The sequence below is a fragment of the Bufo gargarizans genome, chromosome 1 (assembly GCF_014858855.1).
Source record: "Bufo gargarizans isolate SCDJY-AF-19 chromosome 1, ASM1485885v1, whole genome shotgun sequence".
NCBI lineage: Eukaryota > Metazoa > Chordata > Amphibia > Anura > Bufonidae > Bufo > Bufo gargarizans.
The window spans coordinates 432,573,338-432,597,190 of NC_058080.1; the positions used below are offsets into that span (position 1 = coordinate 432,573,338).

At 41.5% G+C, this 23,853-nt stretch overlaps 1 protein-coding gene across 1 annotated transcript in view; it reads right to left on the reverse strand.

Moving 5' to 3' along the window:
• GLIS3 (GLIS family zinc finger 3) overlaps positions 1-18,564 on the reverse strand; it is a 387,825-nt gene extending 369,261 nt beyond the window's left edge. The window contains exon 1 of the mRNA XM_044272013.1: positions 18,382-18,564. The gene's annotated coding sequence lies outside the window, so the exon portion shown is untranslated. The remainder of the gene's footprint in view (positions 1-18,381) is intronic.
• Positions 18,565-23,853: the final 5,289 nt, after the last annotated feature.

Genomic DNA, 23,853 nt, shown 5'->3' on the forward strand with positions numbered 1-23,853 from the left:
CAATCAATAGAGAAGACAAAGATTAACCAAATCCAGGTTTTGAGCCCATGACTTCATGTGCATTAATGGTATAAAACAAAATTGTACCGATTTGTTACTGAACAGAATGTCTCATACATGCATACCCTCCGAGAATTCAGACGAGTTGTCATAAAGACCGTTAGATTGAATTATAGGAGGAGCGCAACGAGAATAACGGAGGTGCCGGATTCGGCACATAACTGACCTAAACGTAGGCAAACATATCCCATTGATTAAAATGAGAGTAAGCTTTATTTGCAGGACTTTTCTTTCCTGTTTTGGATGGAATATGCGACAGAGGTCCAAACGGAACTAAACTAGCATTTTACTACCTGATGATGCTTTCTGCTATATATACAGCTACCATTCAGACGCACGGCTGGTTTCATATATCTATATATACTTAGAAAGAAAAAGGCAGCTCTCACCTGCTCCTCTTTGCCGTGAGCACGGAATCAGCTCCTGGACACGGCTGACTTGTAAACTCCAAAACAAAAATGTAAGATCCAGCTCAATCTTGTAGCAAAGAGGCATAATTTATTGAGGCGATAAAAACTTCCAATACAAGACAGTCTCTGTATTGGAAGTTTTTATCGCCTCAATAAAGTATGCCTCTTTGCTACAAGATTGAGCTGGATCTTACGTTTTTGTTTTGGAATCTACACTCACCTAAAGAATTATTAGGAACACCATACTAATACGGTGTTGGACCCCCTTTTGCCTTCAGAACTGCCTTAATTCTACGTGGCATTGATTCAACAAGGTGCTGATAGCATTCTTTAGAAATGTTGGCCCATATTGATAGGATAGCATCTTGCAGTTGATGGAGATTTGAGGGATGCACATCCAGGGCACAAAGCTCCCGTTCCACCACATCCCAAAGATGCTCTACTGGGTTGAGATCTGGTGACTGTGGGGGCCATTTTAGTACAGTGAGCTCATTGTCATGTTCAAGAAACCAATTTGAAATGATTCAAGCTTTGTGACATGGTGCATTATCCTGCTGGAAGTAGCCATCAGAGGATGGGTACATGGTGGTCATAAAGGAATGGACATGGTCAGAAACAATGGTCAGGTAGCCCGTGGCATTTAAATGATGGCCAATTGGCACTAAGGGGCCTAAAGTGTGCCCAGAAAACATCCCCTACACAATTACACCACCACCAGCCTGCACAGTGGTAACAAGGCATGATGGATACATGTTCTCATTATGTTTACGCCAAATTCGGACTCTACCATTTGAATGTCTCAACAGAAATCGAGACTCATCAGACCAGGCAACATTTTTCCAGTCTTCAACAGTCCAATTTTGATGAGCTCGTGCAAATTGTAGCCTCTTTTTCCTATTTGTAGTGGAGATGAGTGGTACCCGGTGGGGTCTTTTGCTGTTGTAGCCCATCCGCCTCAAGGTTGTGCGTGTTGTGGCTTCACAAATGCTTTGCTGCATACCTCGGTTGTAACGAGTGGTTATTTCAGTCAACGTTGCTCTTCTATTAGCTTGAATCAGTCGGCCCAGTCTCCTCTGACCTCGAGCATCAACAAGGCATTTTCGCCCACAGGACTGCCGCATACTGGATGTTTTTCCCTTTTCACACCATTCTTTGTAAACCCTAGAAATGATTGTGCGTGAAAATCCCAGTAACTGAGCAGATTGTGAAATACTTAGACCGGCCCGTCTGGCACCAACAACCATGCCACGCTCAAAATTGCTTAAATCACCTTTCTTTCCCATTCTGACATTCAGTTTGGAGTTCAGGAGATTGTCTTGACCATGACCACAACCCTACATGCATTGAAGCAACTGCCATGTGATTGGTTGACTAGATAATCGCATTAATGAGAAATAGAACAGGTGTTCCTAATAATTCTTTAGGTGAGTGTATATACACTGTATGTTTATTGTTTGGTATGGTCCCAATGAACATAAACAACAAAAGTACGTGTACATACAGTTTTTGCAGGTAATTATGCAATGAATTGGCCTTTGCGGCAAGACTACAAGAAAGCTGCAATATATCGGGCATACTGTGAATGTTCAGGAGATTTCCAAGGAATTCGTATTCACAGCCTATCCTTAGGATCCTAAGGATAGGTCATCAATGGGTAATTGTTGGATGTTCGAAGGACTCATATGCACCTTGACCCCTTCATCATTTATGCAGACAAAGCAGTGCTACTGTACATGTGTCTGTGCTTTACACTGCAGACCATTCTATGCTCAACTCCATCCACCTTGAAGGGATTGTTCCAAGTTCCATAAGATAAGTAATAATCATCTGATTGGTGGGGGTCTGACTGCTGGGACCCCCATCGACTGTGAGAACAGAGGCCCAGTCCTCTGACTGAGTGGAGTGGCAGATGCATGCTGTCACACTATTAATTCTCTACTGGACTGCCAGAGATAGCAGAGTACAGCACTGAACTTTCTCTGGCACTGCCATAGAAATTAATGGAGCAGTAGTTGTCATGCTTGGCTGTATTTAGGGGAACTGGACCCTTTTTCTCATGATGGTTGGGGGTCCCAGTAGTCAGACCTACACCAATCAAATAGTTATGCCCTATCCCATGACACAACCTTTTTAAAGGGCATCTGTCAGCAGATATGTACCTATGAAACTGGCTGACCTGCTGCATGTGTGCTTGGCAGCTGAAGGCATCTGTATTGGTCCCATGTTCATATGTGCCCATGTTGCTGATGCAAATGAGCCTTTGGGAGCAACAAGGGCGTTGCCTTTACACCTAGAGGCTCTACTCTCTATGTAACTGCCACACCCTCTCCACTTTGATTGACAGGAACAGGTGTGATGACGTTTACACTGCCTGGCCCTGTCAATCAAAAAGGAAAGGGGCGCAGCAGTTGCAGAGAGAGCACAGCCTCTAGGTGTAACAGAAAATCCCCCATTGCTCCTAGAGGTTTATTTGCAGATATTAAAACGTAATTTTTTTCAGCAACGCGGCCACTTATGAATATGGGACCAACACAGATGCCTTCAGCTGCCAAGTACACATGCAACAGGTCAGCCATTTTCATAGGTGCAAGTCTACTTATAGATGCCCTTTAATGGGGCTGAACTGCACTACTAGGCACAGCTGCATACAGTGAGGAACAGAAGTATTTGAACATCCTGTGATTTTCTCCCATTCAGAAAACATGGAGGGGTCTGAAATTCACATTGTAGGTGCATTCCCACTCTGAGAGACAGAATTAAGAAGAAAAAAAAAATTCAGGAAATCACATTGTATGATTTTTAAAGAATTTATTTGTCTTGCCCTGCTGAACATAAGTATTTGACACCTGAGAAACAACAAGAATTCTGTCTCTCAAAGACCTGTTACTGTGCCTTTAAAAAGTCCACCTCTACTCCACTCATTAATCTAACTTAGTAGCACTTGTCTGAGCTCTTTAAAGACACCTGTCCACCCCAGTCAGTCAGACGCCAACTATTACCACGGGCAAGACCAAAGAGCCGTCAAAAGACACCAGAGACAAAATTGTGGACCTCCACAAGGCTGGAAAGGGGTACGGGGCAATTGCCAAGCAGCTTGGTGAAAATAGATCAACTGTTGGAGCAATTGTTAGAAAATGGAAGAGGCTAAAGACGACTGTCAGTCTCCCTCGGACTGGGGCTCCATGCAAGATCTCACCTCATGGGGTATCACTGATGATAAGAAAGGTGAGGAATCAGCCCAGAACTACAAGGGAGGAGCTGGTCAATGACATGAAGAGAGCTGGGACCACACAGTTTCAAAGGTCACTGTCAGTAGAACACTACGCCGTCATGGTTTCAAATCATGCATTGCACGGAAAGTTCCCCTGCTCAAGTCATCACATGTCCAGGCCCGTCTGAAGTTTGCCAATGACCATCTGGATGATCCAGAGGAGGCATGGGAGAAAGTCATGTGGTCAGATGAGACCAAAGTAGAACTTTTTGGTCTAAACTTCACTCGTGTTTGGAGGAAAAAGAAGGACGAGTTGCATCCCAAGAACACCATCCCTACTGTGAAGCATGGGGGCGGTAACATCATGCTTTGGGGTTGCCTTTCTGCTAAGGGGAAAGGGTGACTGCACTGTATTAAGGAGAGGATGAATGGGGCCATTTATTGTGAGATTTTGAGCAACAACCTCCTTCCCTCAGTCAGAGCATTGAAGATGGGTCGTGGCTGGGTCTTCCAACATGACAACGACCCAAAGCACACAGCCAGGATAACCAAGGAGTGGCTCTCTAGAGGAGATCTGTGTAGAGGAGTGGGCCAAAATCCCTGTTGCAGTGTGTGCAAACCTGGTCGAGAACTACAGGAAACGTTTGACCTTTGCAAACAAAGGCTTCTGTACCAAATATTAACACTGATTTTCTCAGGTGTTCAAATACTTATGTTCAGCAGTGCAAGACAAATGCATTCTTTAAAAATCATACAATGTGATTTCCTGAATTTTTTTTAAAAAAAATCTGTCTCTCAGAGTGGGAATGCCCCTACAATGTGAATTTCAGACCCCTCCATGATTTCTAAGTGGGAGAACTTGCAAAATCGCAGGGTGTTCAAATACTTCTGTTCCTCACTGTATATGATAGTGCTGCAGAGAAGGGGACACTCCAGCAAGCATCTCAGCCTCTTTGTTCTACTGCTCATTGGGGTCTCCAAAGTTAGACACCCATTGATGTGCAGCCCTCATTTAATGCGTACAAGTCCTAAAACAAACAAATTGTAGACTCTACAGCTACTAAAACACCACTTTGCTCTTCTTTTTGTATTGTGTAAACCTTTACCTGTCTTTATATCTTTTATACCAACTTAGGCTACTTTCACACTCGCTTTTTGGCTTTCCATTTGTGAGATCCGTTCAGGGCTCTCACAACCGGTCCAAAATGGATCAGTTTTGCCCTAATGCATTCTGAAAGAAAAAGTATTTGATCAGAATGCATGAGTTTGCCTCCGTTCAGTCTCCATTCTGCTCTGGAGGTGGACACCAAAACGCCGTCTGCAGCATTTTGCTGTCCGCTTGATGAAACTGAGCCAAAAGTCCTGGCACACAATGTAAGTCAATAGGGACGGATCAGTTTACTCTGACATAATCTGGCACAATAGAAAACGGATCCGTCCCCCATTGACTTTCAATGGAGTTCATGACTGATCCGTCTTGGCTGTTAGATAATACAAACGGATCTGTTCATGACGGATGCATGCGGTTGTATTATTGTAACTGATCCGTTTTTGCAGATCCATGACGGATCCGCCCAAAGCACGAGTGTGAAAGTAGTCTAAAACTGAAAACATCTTCCAGATGATACAAAGACATTTGTAGAAGGCAGAACAGGAAAGTGCCACAAAAAGAAATGCACTTAAGGAAAATTCCAGTAATACATGTACAGACAAATAAATCAGCTATGAATACAAAGCCCATTACAGTGTTTTAATGAAAAAGACCTGTTCAGGACAACATTTTTATCTAATGTCATCTCTTTATGTAACATTCTGTTTAATCCTAAGAAAGAGGTCATAGAAATGTTATATACACATACTGCTATCTGAGAGGTGAACATTTGTGTGACAGTTTATCACCTGGAATGGCGGCTGCCAAGTGCCAACACAAAGGCAGGACACACCGGGAAATATTTGTTTATCACCCTCCTAGGTAGTTAATTGGATTCAGTAGCCACTGGCGATGACATAGTATACTTTGGAGTTTAATTTGGGTCTCGCTTTCATCAGTGTGTCAATAAGAGACAACAGAACAAGATTAGCGGTTTATGTTAACACATTAGCTGTACTGAAGTTTACGAAAATCCTTTGTGACTAAACAGGCATGCTTTCAGTTGCTTGTTCCTACTTTAGACCAACAAAAAATAGATTAGGCCTCCTGCACACGGCAGTTGCCTGGCCGTGGCCGTACTGCGGGCCGCAAACAGCAGGTCCGCAATATGCGGGCACCGGCCGTGTGCTCCCCGCATCACGTATGCGGACCCATTCACTTGAACATGTTCTATTTTTTTGTGGTGCGGAAGGATCACGGACCCATTCGAATGGGTCTCGATCCCTCCCGGCCGTCGCGCGGACATTGCCCATGCATTGGGGACCGCAAAGCCATACAATAGTCGTGTGCATGAGGCCTAAGGCTAAGTTTTCACCTGCATCAGATGTTACATGAGGAGCCTTGTTCGCTAATTCCATCAGATCTGCCAGAAATCTGCTGGCATGCTAGAACCCAACAGAACCTATTACAAGTCAAAAGGGTCTGTCGAAATGCAATTGGATTTTGTCATGTGATGGATCCGGCATTTCATGGAATTTTGTTAAAAAATATAAAAATCAAAATCATCCCCAGATTCCCCAGAAGTAAAATAAAAAATAAATAAACAACAAAAAACACAAAGATCGTAGGCAATACTAGGCATCACCGCATCTCAAAATGCCTTAACTATTTAAATATAAAAATATTCATCCCATGCACTAAATTCACAATTTTTTCATAGCTTCACTTACCCCAAAAAATTGGATAAAATGCGATTAAAAAAAAATCACACTCTGCTGTGGGGTCAATACAATCTACAGATCATCCCACAAAAAATCCCCCACACAGCTTTGTAGATGAAACTATGAAAAAAATTATGGGGGTCAGAATATGGCGATGAAAAGAAAAAAATATTTATTTTCAAAGTTTTTATTTTTTCTTCAGTACTAAAACAAAAAAAACAATATAAATGTGGTATAGCTGTAATCGTACTGACCCAGAGAATGAGGGTAACAGGTCGGTTTTAACACATAGGGAATGCCATTAGAAAGTACAACTTGTCCCACAAAAGTTAAGCCATTGTAAGGCAATGTGAATGGAAAAATGAAACATTTTTGGGTACCGGGAAGGAAGGGAGTAAAAACGAAAATGCAGAAAACTAAAAATCCTCTGGGACTCAAGGAGTTAACCCTTTGGGAACACAGCGATTTTCCATTTTTGCATTTTCATTTTTACTCCCTACCTTCCAGGAACCATAGCTTTTTATTTTTCTGTTCATGTAGCCGCATGAGAGCTTGTTTTTAGCTGGAGAAGTTGTACTTTCTAATGGCACAATTTAATATTTCATGTAATACAGTGGGAAGCAGGAAAAAGTTCCAAATGGGGTGGAATTAGAAAAAAATAAAATAAAATTAGGGCCATGGTTTTATACAATTGACCTGCTACCTTGATTCTCCAGGTCAGTACAATTAGTGATGTCACATACTGTACATTTAGTTATTCTAGTGTTTTATTACTTAAATAGTAACTAAACATTTTACAACCTTCCTTTAAATAGCCTAAATTATTATTTTTTAAATAGGGCTTTTGTGACTGTGCACTTGCTTGCGCAATTTTTTTTGACTTTTTTGCACTCATTGCACAAAACTTCATTAAAGGGCTTCTGTCAGCCCACTAAACCGTTTTTTTTTTTAGTTAATTTACCTTGCTACCAGCAAGTAGGGCGGCTACTTGCTGGTAGCAGCCGCATCCTCCTCTCATAATGACGCCCCCTCCGCTGTGTGATTGACAGGGCCATCGAACGGGATTGTTCTCTGCTGACCCTGTTTGAATTCAAAATATCGCGCCTGCGCCGTACCTGTCTTTAATCGGCGCAGGCGCACTGAGAGGCGGACGCTCTGTCGGCCGCTCCATCCTCAATGCGCCTGCGCCGATGACGTCACATCTACACCCGCCACAGGCGTATTAAGGATGGAGCGGCCGAGAGAGCGGCCGCCTCTCAGTGCGCCTGCGCCGATTAAAGACAGGTATGGCGCAGGCGCGATATTTTGAATTCAAACAGGGCCAGCAGAGAACGATCCCGTTCCCTGGCCCTGTCAATCACACAGTGGAGGGGGCGTCATTATGAGAGGAGGATGCGGCTGCTACCAGCAAGTAGCCGCCCTACTTGCTGGTAGCAAGTTAATTTACATATTATAAAAATAGCTTTTTAACAAAATCTACTGAACAAAAATGAATATTTAGCTTATGTATAGGGAGCTCGCAGTGTAGGGATTATTATTAACCCAAAAAAAAAAAAAGTTTAGTGGGCTGACAGAAGCCCTTTAAAGTCACAACTTGAACCATACATGTACGGTGCAAGTCGTGAAGGGGTTGGCGGACCGTATACATAAAAAAAAAACGGAAGTTACTCCGTGTGCATTCCGTTTCCGTATTTCCGTTTAGCAAAAAATTTTTATTATGTCCTATTATTGTCCGCATTACGGACAAGGATACTACTGTTCTATCAGGGGCCAGCTGTTCCGATAGGCAAATTTTCCGCAATTTTTGTGGATCCGTTTTTTGCGGACTGCAAAATACATACGGTGTTGTGCATGAGGCCTAACTCTCGTAAGCCAGGTCTGCTTGCTGGGCAAATCTTCTGTGCTGTCCACATAGAGGTCCTGTCCATAAGATGGCAGCTGATGGAGGGTCTTATGACCAGACATCATTCATGCTCTTCCAATTACAAATACACTGCACCTACACTAAACTCCCAACAGTGCAAGCACAGATGGCAGGTGCGGTGTATGGAGGAAACATCACATAGAGATAAATACCCTGGTCACATGACCATCAACAGCCGTTTTATGGACAAGACCACTGTGTGGTCAGCACAAAAGACTTGGAGACAAGGGGGCATACCTCATGAAGTATACAAAAATGGTGCACTATATCAACTAGGCCAGGGATGGCCAACCTGCGGCTCTCCAGATGTTGCAAAACTACAACTCCCAGCATGCAAAGACTGCCTACAGCAGGGCATTGTGGGAATTGTAGTTTTACAACAGCTGGAGAGCCACAGGTTGGCCAGCCCTGAACTAGGCTATATTAGTAAGTGCCATATAACCATCTTACAAATGCATTGGTCAGTAGTATCCAGAAACTGGTCATCTCCTTAAGGGAATGGCTGTGTGACTGTTTATGGGCCGCCCCCTGTCTCCTCTGATACCGCTGTGGGACAGCCGCCCACGCCACTCCTGATCTCGCTCAGCACTGTAACCACGGACACGGGTGGCGGCTGGGTGGTTAAACAGATAGCACTGAATCATGCTGAGATAAATTGGGTGACTCATTTTTCATTTTTGACCGGAGTGATCCCTTAACTTTTGGAAAAAGTAAAACAGTTAAATAACATTAGGGCGGCATGATGCTTGTAACAAACACAATTCTATAATGCGAAAGTGACTGGTAACTTGCAGAAAGACGCAGTCATCCCAGCCAGGAGAAGACACAAAAAGCAGAGAGCCTCCATGTTGGAACTGTATATAGACCCATTGCTCTCTAGTAGCTCAGCCTCATCTCATAGACGCAAGAAATCTGCTTTAACCCTTTGAGGAACCTATGATTTTTCATTTTTGCATTTTCATTTTTTTCCCCTGCCTTCCCAGAACCATAACTTTTTTATTTTTCCATTCACAAAGCTGTATGAGGGCTTGCTTTTTTGTATTACAGATTGTGTTTATCATTGTTTTTCCCCACTTTTGTTTAAATATTGTTCAATTATGTTGTGACGGTAATATAAAACATTGTGAGGGCTTTGTTGTAGTGGGGTCTTTACTGCTCAAATAAATAAATAAACTTTACAAGTAAAGCAAAATCTTGCATGTGTCCGTGATAATGTCAGTAAACATTTCAGGTGAAGTGCACCCTTCACCTTGCTTACGTCACAAACCTTAGCTGAAAAATGAGGGTCATCTCAGTTGATAGGAAATTCCATCATCCTGTCACAGAGGTCATAATTAGCAGCTAACACTGACGTGACAATCAGCTTTTGCCTGTAGACGTTTTTGGACAGATATTTCCCCTGCAGCAGCTTCCGAAAGGGAAAAGTAGCTTTACATGCAGGAGAATCAAATGAATGGCCGTCCAGGTACTGCAAGGGTGCACTGAGTTCCTTTTACAGAGCGCCTCGTCATTATGGGCCATAGAGGCAGATCCCAAGTTAGGCCCCTTTCACACTACCGTATGGCTATTTCAGTGTTTTGCGGGCCGTTTTTCATGGATCCGTTGTTCCGTTTGCGTTTCGGTTCCCTTTTTCCGTATGGCATATACAGTATACAGTAATTATATAGAACAAATTGGGCATAACATTTTCAATAGATGGTTCCACAAAAAACAGAACGGATACGGAAGACATACGGATGCATTTCCGTATGCATTCCATTTTTTTTGCGGACCCATTGACTTTAATGGAGCCACGGAACGTGATTTGCGGCCAAATATAGGACATGTTCTATCTTTGCACGGAACGGAGATACGGAAACACGGAAACGGAATACATACAGAGTACATTCTGGGTTTTTTTGCGGACCCATTGAAATAAATGGTTCCGTATACGGAACGTAAAAAACGGCCCGCAAAACGGAAAAAAAAAACTGTAGTGTGAAAGAGGCCTTAGTCAACTGGCATATGGACAAGGGTTTTCTTCATGAGACCAAACCTTCAACAAATGTAAATTATTATTTTCTCTTAGACGCTCCCCATTATCTTCACACTTTCCGAAACCACAATTTGCTATAGTATCTGCATATTCTGGTTAGCAGATATTTCCGGCCATCCGTATATGAATATTTCTAGAATGACGGCAGTCAAGTTTTATACTTGTAAACAATTACTGAGATTAACGGTACATAATATCAAACTGTATAATAAAACGCTACATGCACCTAATTAGCAGAAAATACTTTATTCTTTTCTTTTTTTTTTTTTATGATAACATCAAAATCAGTTCAGCAAACATTTGCACGCTGATAGCGCGCGGCTTTTAGTGCCCAGCACACAGGCACATTGCCATGTACTGATAGTTAAATAGTGTAACTCGTTTGTTTATTCAGTATTTCATTCATTTAACATGCTTTCCTGGGGAGTATTTGCAGTTGTTAGTCACACTACTAGAATTGCTGCTCATTCTGTACTTAGTGACAAAGCGGAAATGCTTAGTCTTAAAATACAGTCGAGCGCCTGAAAACTGTGACGGTTTGCATTTGGTCATCTCAAGCCAATCCCAAAACGACATTCTCTTACCTTGTCCCTGCACAGTAGCCTATGGGTACATCACAGTGCACGATTGTCGGAGGGCCAAAACATGGTATGAGCTGAGTTCAGATGGTGCTCAAAGCTAGTGTTGATATTTTTGCAGACATTTCTGTGATTGTCTTAATGTGCCTTTACACATAGTTTTTTTTGTGGCGTTTATCTGCACTTTTTTATTTTCAGTGGTGTTTTGGCACCTGCGGTTTTTGCAGCCTTTTTTGTGGTGAAAAACTGAAGGTCTATTGGAAATGTGAAATTCAGGACCCATAACTTTTTTTGCTACTGACGTTTTTAGGTGGCATTTTTTTGGGGTTTTCCGCCTTCTTTAAAAAAATGCTGCATGCTGTAGCTCTAGTATTTTTTAGCCATTTTACATCTCTTTTACTATAGAAAAAAAAGCAAGAAAACAAAAAACACAGTTCACACAGCCATTTAGAGAAAACAACACTAAAAAACCCCACAAAAATGCAGGTGACCTAGAAGAATGTGTGAGCATATTGTGACATTTTTTTACTGGTAAAAACCATATATATCTGAATGGGGTTAGTAAAAATCTACCAGTGCGTCCATTCAGATGTATGGAATGAATTGTTGGTTTCAACAACAAATCTGTAAGGCGCGCTTCACATATATCAGTTGTTTCAGGCCAGCTACTTTAGGCCTCTTGCACACAAACAGGCCGCAATGCACTAACACCCACCGTGGGGCAGCCGCAGCAGATTGCGGACCCATTCATTTTAATGGGTCCGTGATCCGGCCGTTCTGCAAAAAGATAGGACATGTTCTATCTTTTTTGTGGAATGGAAGTAAGGGACGAAACCCCATGGAAGCACTCCGTAGTGCTTCCATAGGGTTCCGTTCCATGCTTCCGTTCCGCACCATTCCCCATCTCCGGATTTGCGGACCCACTGAAGTGAATGGGTCCGCATCCGTGATGCAGAATGCACATGGAACAGTGCCCGTTTTATTGCGGATCCGCAAATGCGGTCCGCAATACGGCCACGGAGCGCACACATACGGGTGCAATAAGCCTAAAGCCTCATGCACACAACTGTTGTTTGGTTCCGCATCCGAGACGCCGTTTTGGCGGCTCGGATGCGGACCCATTCACTTCAATGCAAAAAAAATATAACATGTCCTATTCTTGTCCGCAAAACGGACAAGAATAGGCAGTTATATAAATGGCAAATTGCAGAAGGCACACGGGCGGCTTCCGTTTTTTGCGGATCCATGGTTTGCGGACCGCAACAAACGGCACGGTCGTGTGCATGTAGCCTTAGGCTGGGAGACGGACACAACTGATATATGTGTACTGCATTTGAGTGCACAGATACGTCATCTGCACATTGATAAGGCCAGACAGAAAAAACGAGAACCAGATCGCCAGACATATGTGAAGGGGGCCTAACCTATAAATACAACCTTAGGCCAAGGCCATAATACAAACACATTTTATTCTCCATATGACATTCTGGGCTTCTACTAAAGTGAACTTACATTACCTCAGGGTATGATGATCTAGTTTGGCTCAGTAGAACCTCAGGGATTCTGATTCTTGCGGCCATAATATGAACACTATAGGGGTCATTTGTCAAACTGGTGTAAAGTAGAACTGGCTTAGTTGCCAGTCTGATCGGCGGGGGTCCGACACCCGGGACCCCCGCCGATCAGCTGTTTGAGAAGGCAGCGGCGCTCCAGCAGCGCCGCAGCCTTCTCACTGTTTACCGCTGGCTCAGTGACGTCATGACTTGTTCTTGGAACTGCCTGCTCCCGGTGACCGCATTTGATTTCAGACCGGCTCCCGGCACAGGTAAGGGCTTACCTGTGCATTGCCAGACGGGTGAGTCTACCTTACTAAAGATGGCAGCCAGCAAGTGTTTTCGATGGCGAACACTGCGAACTGACCATCACTGCCCCCTTGCAGGGAAGGATAGTTTCTGTCTTTATATGCCAATGTCTAAGTGCACCAATCAAGGTCCAAAATGAATTCACAAGCCCATCCCCCAACCATATATACAGTGGCCCCTCAAGCAGGGGCATAGCTATAGGTGAGGACTAAAAGACAATATATACAGTGACACTGTAGGAAATAGATGGAGCAGCTACTGGGCCTGGTCTGAGAGAGCGATCTTGACTAGCCACAGAAGTGGGGGATGCACGGGAGGAGGGGGTTCCGAAGAAGTTTTTGGAGGAGTGGGGCCCGTTCATAAATTTGCTGTGTGGCCCAGTCATTTCTAGTTACCCCAATGCCCTCAAGATACAATGGCCTCAGGATACAATATTTTCAACACCCAATGGTCTTTTCTGACCCATCGTAAGTTCAAACCAGACTCAACATACAATATCTCAGACTCAGCTCCAACCAATGAAGGTCACTTCTCTGGTAAAATAGCTGGATTAGATGCTAGTTAGCAGCTATTCCTGACTGTTATATGTAAGCACTTGTTTTATCTGTCTTAGTTATCTGCTTATTTTTCTTAAATCTTCATTTTCTCTTATCTTGGATGACATTTTGGGGCTTTGGGACTGAATACTCAAGTTGCAATGGTTTCAACATACAATGGTCGTCCTGGAACCAATTAATATTGTAACTCGAGGGGCCACTGTACCTATAGGATGTACTGAAGTGCCAGACTTTATCATTAAATATTCAGTACTCAGCTTGAGCGGTAAAGACAGTGCAGTTGTTCCTCACCCAATAAGTATGCACAGGTTCTGGCAGAATATAAAGGGTTACAATGTACTCAAGTAGCTCGCTGAGAAATAATGGTATTAACTGTACTATTGGCCATTGTACTGTGCAAGAGGGCTTTACATGCAGGATTGACACTGGAGCACAGGCAATGCTACATTCCCTACGGCCAATTTCATGTAAATGTTACCGTCAGGTAGAATTTCCCCTTGTGTACTGCCGCGTGGTTCTCTATAGGAGCAGAGGAAACCCAGAACCTGCGCTCCTGTCAGATCTGATAACAATGTGTGAAGATGGCATCTCAGCCCCATAAATGCCAAGACGAATGGCATTACATAAACATTTCTAACAAGATGCCAGACAATAATATAGCCATTCCTACAGCTCAGAAGAGACTGTCAGCTACATGAGTAACTGAGACGTGAAGTGACCACAATTACTTTAGCCGCCAATCCCTCTGAGAGTAGGGATTCATGCTTTCCAAACCACGCTGGAACTAGCTCAAAAAGCCCATGTCATTTCTGGGACTGCAGAACAAGTACGGCACAAAACCCACCATCTGGCACCAATAACAGCGTGCTCACATTTTCATGGCTTGCTGACGAACAAATACATCTTGTGGATTGGTTTCTGAAGTAATTAAACTGTGGCGCTCATACAAGCACCATCTTCTAAGTGTTCCCCGATGGATCATATCCGATCTGTGCTTAGCACGTACTGGGGGCACACCAGGAGCGGTTTATCGCATTTGGCGCCTGGGAATGTGACTAGTGCAAATCTGAAGAGGCATACTAGACTTTTATCAAGATAGATACAGAAGTATGTGTAGAAACACAATGTCAGATGCATGTAATTACAGATATACAGTAGATAGGGGATAGATAGATAGATAGATAGATAGATAGATAGATAGACAGGCATATTGATAGATAGATAGATGATAGATCGATTGATAAATATGAGATAGATAGACAGACATATTGATAGATAGATAGAGACATATTGATAGATAGAGAGATAGATAGATGATAGATCGATTGATAAATAAATATGAGATAGATAGACAGACAGACATATTGATAGAGAGATAGATAGAAAGAAGATAGATAGATAGATAGATAGATAGATAGATAAATAAATATTAGATAGATAGATAGACAGGCATATTGATAGATAGATAGATAGATAGATAGATAGATAGATAGATAGATGATAGATCGATTGATAAATATGAGATAGATAGACAGACATATTGATAGATAGATAGATAGATAGAGACACAGTTGACAGATAGAGAGATAGATAGATTGATAGATGATAGATCGATTGATAAATAAGAGATAGATAGACATATTGATAGAGAGATCGATAGAAAGAAGATAGGATAGATAGATTATATATATATATATATATATATATATATATATATATAGATATTAGATAGATAGATGATAATATATATATATATATATATATAGATAGATAGATAGATATTAGATAGATGATAGATAGATAGATAGATAGATAGATAGATAGCAGATAAATATTAGATAGATAGGTAGATTTGAGATAGATATATAGATATAAGATAGATAGATAGATATTAGATATATAGATAAACAGATAGATAGATAGATAGATAGATACTGTAGCATAACAACATGTAACAAGAAGAAAATAACGAGACAGAATTTCAACTGTCATTATTTCCTGGATTGCTGGGTATAGTGTTATGTTTATATTTGTATAAATGGAATAGAAAATATTTAGAAAACCACTCAATATCACAGCACACTGTGCCAATAAATATACTCAGATTGTAATTTTGTGCTACTTTGTTATATATCTGTAAGACATATTTATAGATAGATAGACAGACAGGTAGAATATAGATAGATAGATAGATAGATAGATAGATAGATATGAGATAGATAGATAGATAGATAGATAGATAGATAGATAGATAAGAGATAGATAGATAGATAGATAGATAAGAGATAGATAGATAATTAGATAGATAAGAGATAGATAGATAATTAGATAGATAAGAGATAGATAGATAGATAGATAGATAGATAAGATATAGATAGATAATTAGATAGATAAGAGATAGATAGATAGATAGATAAGAGATAGATAGATAATTAGATAGATAAGAGATAGATAGATAGATAGATAGATAGATAGATAGATAAGAGATAGATAGATAGATAGATAGATAAGAGATAGATAGATAATTAGATAGATAAGAGATAGATAGATAATTAGATAGATAAGAGATAGATAGATAGATAGATAGATAAGATATAGATAGATAATTAGATAGATAAGAGATAGATAGATAGATAGATAGATAAGAGATAGATAGATAATTAGATAGATAGATAAGAGACAGATAGATAGATAGATAGATAGATAGATAAGAGATAGATAGATAATTAGATAGATAAGAGATAGATAGATAGATAGATAGATAGATAAGAGATAGATAGATAGATAATTAGATAGATAGATAAGAGACAGATAGATGATAGACAAATAGATACTGTATGTAATTTATAGTTGCACAGCTTAGACATGTGTAACAGATACATATATGACATCAAGTATCTAAATTGGATTTAAAATTTGGCTGAAAACAAAGTAAGAAATAAAGCACCAGTAAATATGGAAGAATTATCTTGCAGCAAATCTTGGCAAAATATCCACAAGGAGGATTCTACTTGTATTCTGCACTCCTGTCCCAATACCGGAACACACTTCATGCTCTAGGACTTGGAGAGAACATTCCGTAGACGTTTTACTGTTACTTTTTCTATTACTGTTTTGTATATAACACAACACAGCTCACACCAGGGATACTTTATAACTAAAGAAAGCCAGGGCAAACTTTAACCAAGCGATGGTGGTAGTAGTAGTAGTAGTAGTAGTAGTAGTAGTGTTCTAAGAAATACAACGCAGTGGAGAGGATTTCACATTTCAGACAAACGATTCAGTAAGTGTTCACTACTCCAATTATGTCCAGAGATAACATGAAGATATTATGGAATAACTAGAATTATTTTTTATTATATTTAAGGATTACAAATTTTACCTCGTAAATTACCGTAAAACATTTTTGTAACAGTAACTACAATAAAACCCTGGAGTAGGCTTAAGACAGATCCCCATCGGCATGAGACTATGGTACAGAAGGTATAAAGATTACTGCGCCTATCACTATATATATATATATATATATATATAGGTGTGCTTGTGTATATATGTATATAAATGTGTATGTGCGCTTATATAACTGTGTGTGTATAATATATATATGTATATAGGTGTGCTTGTGTATATATATGTATATCAATGTGTATGTGCGCTTATATAAGTGTGTGTATAATATATATATGTATATAGGTGTGCTTGTGTATATATATGTATATCAATGTATGTGCGCTTATATAAGTGTGTGTATAATATATATATGTATATAGGTGTGCTTGTGTATATATATGTATATCAATGTGTATGTGCGCTTATATAAGTGTGTGTATAATATATATATGTATATAGGTGTGCTTGTGTATATATATGTATATCAATGTGTGTGTGCTTATATAAGTGTGTGTATAATATATATATGTATATAGGTGTGCTTGTGTATATATATGTATATAGGTGTGCTTGTGTATATATATGTATATAAATGTGTATGTGCGCTTATATAAGTGTGTGTGTATAATATATGTATATAGGTGTGCTTGTGTATATATATGTATATCAATGTGTGTGTGCTTATATAAGTGTGTGTATAAATATATATGTATATAGGTGTGTGTATATATATGTATATAGGTGTGCTTGTGTAATATATGTATATAAATGTGTATGTGCGCTTATATAAGTGTGTGTGTATAATATATGTATATAGGTGCTTGTGTATATATATGTATATCAATGTGTGTGTGCTTATATAAGTGTGTGTATAATATATATGTATAGGTGTGCTTGTGTATATATATGTATAGGTGTGCTTGTGTATATAATGTATATAAATGTGTATGTGCGCTTATATAAGTGTGTGTGTATAATATATGTATATAGGTGTGCTTGTGTATATATATGTATATCAATGTGTGTGTGCTTATATAAGTGTGTGTATAATATATATATGTATATAGGTGTGCTTGTGTATATATATGTATATCAATGTATGTGCGCTTATATAAGTGAGTGTGTATAATATATATATGTATATAAGTGTGTGTGTAATATAAATATATATGTGAGAGGTTGTGTCCTATTAGTGTAAATCACAGTTCTGATGGTTACCACCAAAGTGTCATAAAAGTGAAATGGCGCCCACAGCACAGGTCAGCGCCACACATTGCTGTGCCCCCTTGCCCTGTGGTGGGGATCACTTGTACATTTATAGCAGGTTGTTCTGACACTTTCCACAGTTCCTGCCTCTGTGATGGAATACACAGCAGTGTACAGTGTCCCACATAACTGTCAGCTGAGAGCCCGTACCCACTGCACATGTGAGCACAATACATACTCATAGTAGATAGATAGATAGAGACACAGCTATCTGTGCCGTGTACACACTACGCGGTACCGTCCACTCTGCAGGCGGAGGCTAGCGGCAGGCACTTACCAAGTAATGAGGATTTCTAGGAGCGGATCCAAAGTGCATTCTCCTCAGCAGAAGCAGGCGACATGTAAGGTGTCAGTGTCCCTGCCCCCAGGGTGACTGAGGGGACCGCGGTAACGGGCGGCATAGTGTGCGCGCCTCTCCGGGCTGTGGCTGACAGGAGCTCGGCGCTGTGCTGCTGCTGCTGCTGTGCTCGGGGCACTGAGACCAATGAGATTAGGGATAGAGGAGCTGTGAGCAGGAGAGGGGCGGAGGGAGGTGAGTGTCAGGGAGGGGGAAGCCGCACAGGTCACCCTCCTGCAGGACACTGTCTACACCAGGCCGGAGCCCAGCTGGCTTTTATCCACCAGTTCAAGTTGGTCCTTATTAGTCCAGTTTCTTAGTTTTCTTTTTTTTTTTTTCGTTTACATTCCGCTTTTTGTGTTTCATTTACGGAACCATTCATTTCCATGGATCCGCAAAAAAAAAAAACTGAAGGTACTCCACATGCCTTCCGTTTCCGTTTTTCCGTTCCTTTCAAAGATAGAACATGTCCTATTAGGCCTCTTGCACACGACCGTATGGCTTTTTCAAATCCACAAAAAATACGGATGCATTCCGGAACAGCTGGCCCCTGATAGAACAGTACTATCCTTGTCCGTTATGTGGACAATAATAGGACATGTTCTATCTTTGAACGGAACGGAAATACGGAATGCATACAGGGTACATTCTGTGGTTTTTTTGCGGACCCCTTTGAAATGAATGTTTCCGTATATGGAACGCAAAAAACGGAACGTACACAGAAAAAAAAAAGGTTTGTGTGCAAGAGGCCTAATTATCCGCATAACGGACAAGGATAGTACTGTTCTATCAGGGGCCAGCTGTTACCTTCCGCAAAAAACGGAATGCACACAGGACGTCATCCTTTTTTTTTTGCGGATTCGTTTTTTGCGAACCACAAAATACTGAAAAAGCCATACAGTCGTGTGCAAGAGGCCTTAGGCCTCTTTCACACGAACGAGTTTTCTGCATTTTTTTCACGCATCAGTTCTGTATTTTTCACGCAGCCCAGGCCCCATAGAAGTGAATTGGGGCTTCAGTGTTTGCTAAGAGATGTTGTTTGTAAACCTTCCGTTTTTTTATCACGAGCGTGAAAAACGCATCGAAACTGCATTGCAACTGAACGCAATCGCAGGCAAAACTGATTGAACTTGCTTGCAAAATGGCGCGAGTTTCACTGAACGCATCCGGCCCTAATCCGTCACGCTGGTGGGAAAGACGCCTTACTCACAAGATCCATGGCACTGAGTTCTCCTGAGTTAAAATCAGCACAAAAACATAAATAACTGGCACAAAAATGGGCATCAAAGAGTGTGATTGAAAGGAGGTGAGCCACTGATCTCACAATGCCTGACCACAGAGGGTGATGCCCCCTCATCCAGTTCCTTCAATCTGATCCAAAGTGGTTATGGGCATACTAGCTGGCATCAAAGCGGGCAGAAGAATGCTTTTTACTGATATGATTAAGTGACTGGGGTTAGATAATTTTGGGCCTCTGATGTTACACTTGGTGACACCCCCAGAACTCTATGAATGTAATGTGGGACATCACCCCCCCCCCCCCCCCCACACTTATTTTAATCATTAACACGTTGGCATCTGCCCACTTTGATGCCAGTTTTTATGCTGATAACAATATAGGGCCAGCTGATGTCTGGGTATCGCGGTCTCTGTGCTATCAATGCGACATGAGCGGTGCAAAGTAATTTAACCCCTTCAAAACAGAATTCGGTTAAAAACTGTCCGTTTGCCTACTCTGATGCCATTTCATATGCCCAGAAACACTTTGGGCCGGGTTGACCTCAGCTGAATTTGATAGAAGGCAAAACCCTCTGTGTGCTGGCAGTGTGAGATCGGTGGTGTAGTCATTTAACCCTTTGAAAACAGGATTCATATGCAAATCATTAAAAAGTGGGGGATCTGCCATGGATTTTGATGCCCTCAATCACCCTGTGCCAGCCTGCACTCCACAGAACTTGATTCATGTGCTGGTAGTGCAAGACCAGTGGCCCAAATTCATTTAACCCTTGTAATCCCGCTCTTTGTGTGCCCACTTTGCTGCCCATATTGGTGCCTGTTTTGATGCTGATGTAACTGTACCCTCCTCTGGACAGCCCACCGCAATGTGTTTTGTCTTTAACATAAGTTCTCCTCATTATGGGCAGACGAATACCAGCTTCAGCGTCCTTCTCTTATTCACTATTCTCCAGGACACTGTGGTCTCTAATTCGTCCTATTTCTTATTCACAGCAGACCTTTACCAGCGTCTCACCCACTGGAGATGTATTATTAGTAACTATGGAGAATTTATTTGAGTAAAAAGTGAGGTGCCCTTAGGAGAATAAAGTCCTAAGTGGTCTGAAAACATAAAAAATGGCACAAAAATAGGCACTAAAGTGGACAACTGAGAGTGTGGTTTAAGGGGTTAAGTGGCCCAAAGTTGGGCAGACAGATACTTTTTACTGTTTGAATATAAAAGGGTTTAATGACTGTTACTTATTTAAAACCACTCAGTGTGTGAGGCTGTGCCAAGCAGAATGTGGGCATGAATACAGCCAAGACAATGACTACAACCGAGACGAGTCAGGGTCCATTCACACGTCTGCAAAATGGGTCCACATCCGTTCTGCAATTTTGCGGAACAGATGCGGACCCATTAATTTTCAATAGGGGCGGAATGGGCTATCCGCATTTGCGGATCCGCACTTCCATTCCGCAGAAAATAGAAGATGTCCTATCCTTGTCCGCAATTGCGGACAAGAAAAGGCATTTTCTAATGAGAGTGACGGCGATGCGTGGTCCGCAAAACACATACGGATGTGTGAATGGACCCTCACTGTGCAGAACCCCCCCTGATGACTATAGGAGAGCTGCGCATGGTGGCATTATAAATTCTCCTTCCCCCTCCTAATAAGGGCTCGTTCACACGAACGTGTGAAGCCCGTTCCCGTGCTGTGGACCGCAAATTGCGGTCCGCAATGCACGGGCACCATCCGCGGGGGCAGCTGCATGGGGATCGTGGACCCCCAATGGGTCCACGATCCCTCCGTTCCGCAAAAAGATAAAGCATGTTCTATCTTTTTGCAGTGCGGAGGCACGGAACGGAACCCCAGAAAGCACTCCGTAGGGCTTCCATAGTGTTCCGCTCCGTGCTTCCGTTCCGCATCTACGTATTTGCAGACCCTTCAATGGGTCCACATCCGTGATGCTGAATGCACAAGGAACGGTGCCCGTGTATTGCAGATCCACAAACGGGTAGCACACGTTCGTGTGAACGAGCCCTAAAACTGCCGATTTCCACATGGGCATGTCTAAAAGATAATTACACGCGCATCATGGCACTAGTTTTATAACAAAATTCTAGTGACAGGTTCCCTTTAAATCTCGATCAGCAAATATGTATGGCATTGATCAAATTCAGTTGGGTGCTTGCTGGCTCAAAGGGTTCATGTAATGAATAATGGTATCAGAAAGGGCACATGGTCATTTTATTTTCAACGGGTTAAAGGGGTTTTCTGGCAGTATAATATTGATGAGCTGCCCTTAGGATAGGTCTTCTCAACATTAGATGAGAGGGGCCGCTCCACTGAGCAGTTTGAACGGGCTGCTGTGTGCCAGCACCAGGACAGCACGGCTCTGTACACTGGGTAGTAACTCACTTAAATGCCAGCCGCCCCACACTACCATTCATGAGCACTACCTAGATCTGTACTGCTCCAGTGCCCGGTCCGGAGCTTAGCTGGCCATTCAAACAGCTGATAAGGAGAATGCCAGGAGTTGGGCCTCACCAATCTCATGACCTATGCCAAAGATAGGCTATATTACTGTACATTTCCAGGAACCCCCATTAAACATTTTTGGACACTGATCTTGTATTGCCAATATACGGATAGGAAGGTTTAACAAGGCTGGGCATGAATAATAGCATCAAAGTTGGCATATGCCTACTGTACTTTTTAAGGGTTTGAATGAATAACTGGTGATTTCAAAGCATGAGATGACTTTGTGGCCCTGGTCCCACAATGCCTCTCATCAAATTCTGTTCAGTCCTAACTGACCTTAAGTGGTCCTGGGCAAAAATGTGGCATTAAGGTGGGTCACTTTTGACAGCTGTAAGTAGGTGTTTTTAAAGGGTTAAATGACTTTGGTCCACTGATGTCACACAGCATGGAAACAGATAAAGAACTGCTGTTATCAAATTCCTGGCTTTTCAGCATTGTACTTCCTCCTGAGTTTACCAGTCATGAGGAGACTCAACGCTAGAAGTCATCACTGTTCAGGAGCAAAATGACGAACTTCCCATTGACTCATTCACTGCCATTCACTAGATGGGTCAAGTGATGCATCTGTGAGAACTGACTCCTCATGACTAATAAAGAGGGGATTCATGTTTCACTGGCTTCCTATTGATAATATCTAGCATGCCATATTTATCAATATTGCCTCTGGGAGCAGATTTGGACACCTTTTATATGTAAAAAAAATAATGTTTTTTACATATGTTAGTGGTTATCTTAACCACCTCAGCCCCCCTAGCTTAAACCCCCTTAATGACCAGACCACTTTTTACAATTCTGCACTACACTACTTTCACGGTTTATTGCTCGGTCATACAACTTACCACCCAAATGAATTTTACCTCCTTTTCTTCTCACTAATAGAGCTTTCATTTGGTGGTATTTCATTGCTGCTAACTTTTTTTGATATTAATCGAAATTGACCGAAATTTTTCACTTTCAGTTGTAAAATTTTCAAATAAAACTACATTTCTATATACATTTTTCTCTAAATTTATTGTTCTACATGTCTTTGATGAAAAATGCAATAAGTGTATATTTATTGGTTTGCGCAAAAGTTATAGCGTTTACAAACTATGGTACAAAAATGTGAATTTCCGCATTTTGAAGCAGCTCTGACTTTCTGAGAACCTGTCATGTTTCCTGAGGTTCTACAATGCCCAGACAGTAGAAACACCCCACAAATGACCCCATTTCAGAAAGTAGACACCCTAAGGTATTCGCTGATGGGCATAGTGAGTTCATGGAAGTTTTTATTTTTTGTCACAAGTTAGCGGAAAATGATTGTAAGAAAAAAATAAAAAAAAAGTCTCATATTCCACTAACTTGTGACAAAAAATAAAATTTTACATGAGCTAACCATACCCCTCACAGGAATACCTTGGGGTGTCTTCTTTCCAAAATGGGGTCACATGTGGGGTATTTATACTGCCCTGGCATTTTAGGGGCCCGTAAAGCGTGAGAAGTAGTTTGGAATCCAAATGCGTAAAAATGCCCTGTGAAATCCTGAAAATACTCATTGGAAATTGGGCCCCTTTGCGCAACTTGGCTGCAAAAAAGTGTCACACATGTGGTATCGCCGTACTCAGGAGAAGTAGGACAATGTGTTTTGGGGTGTATTTTTACATATACCCAT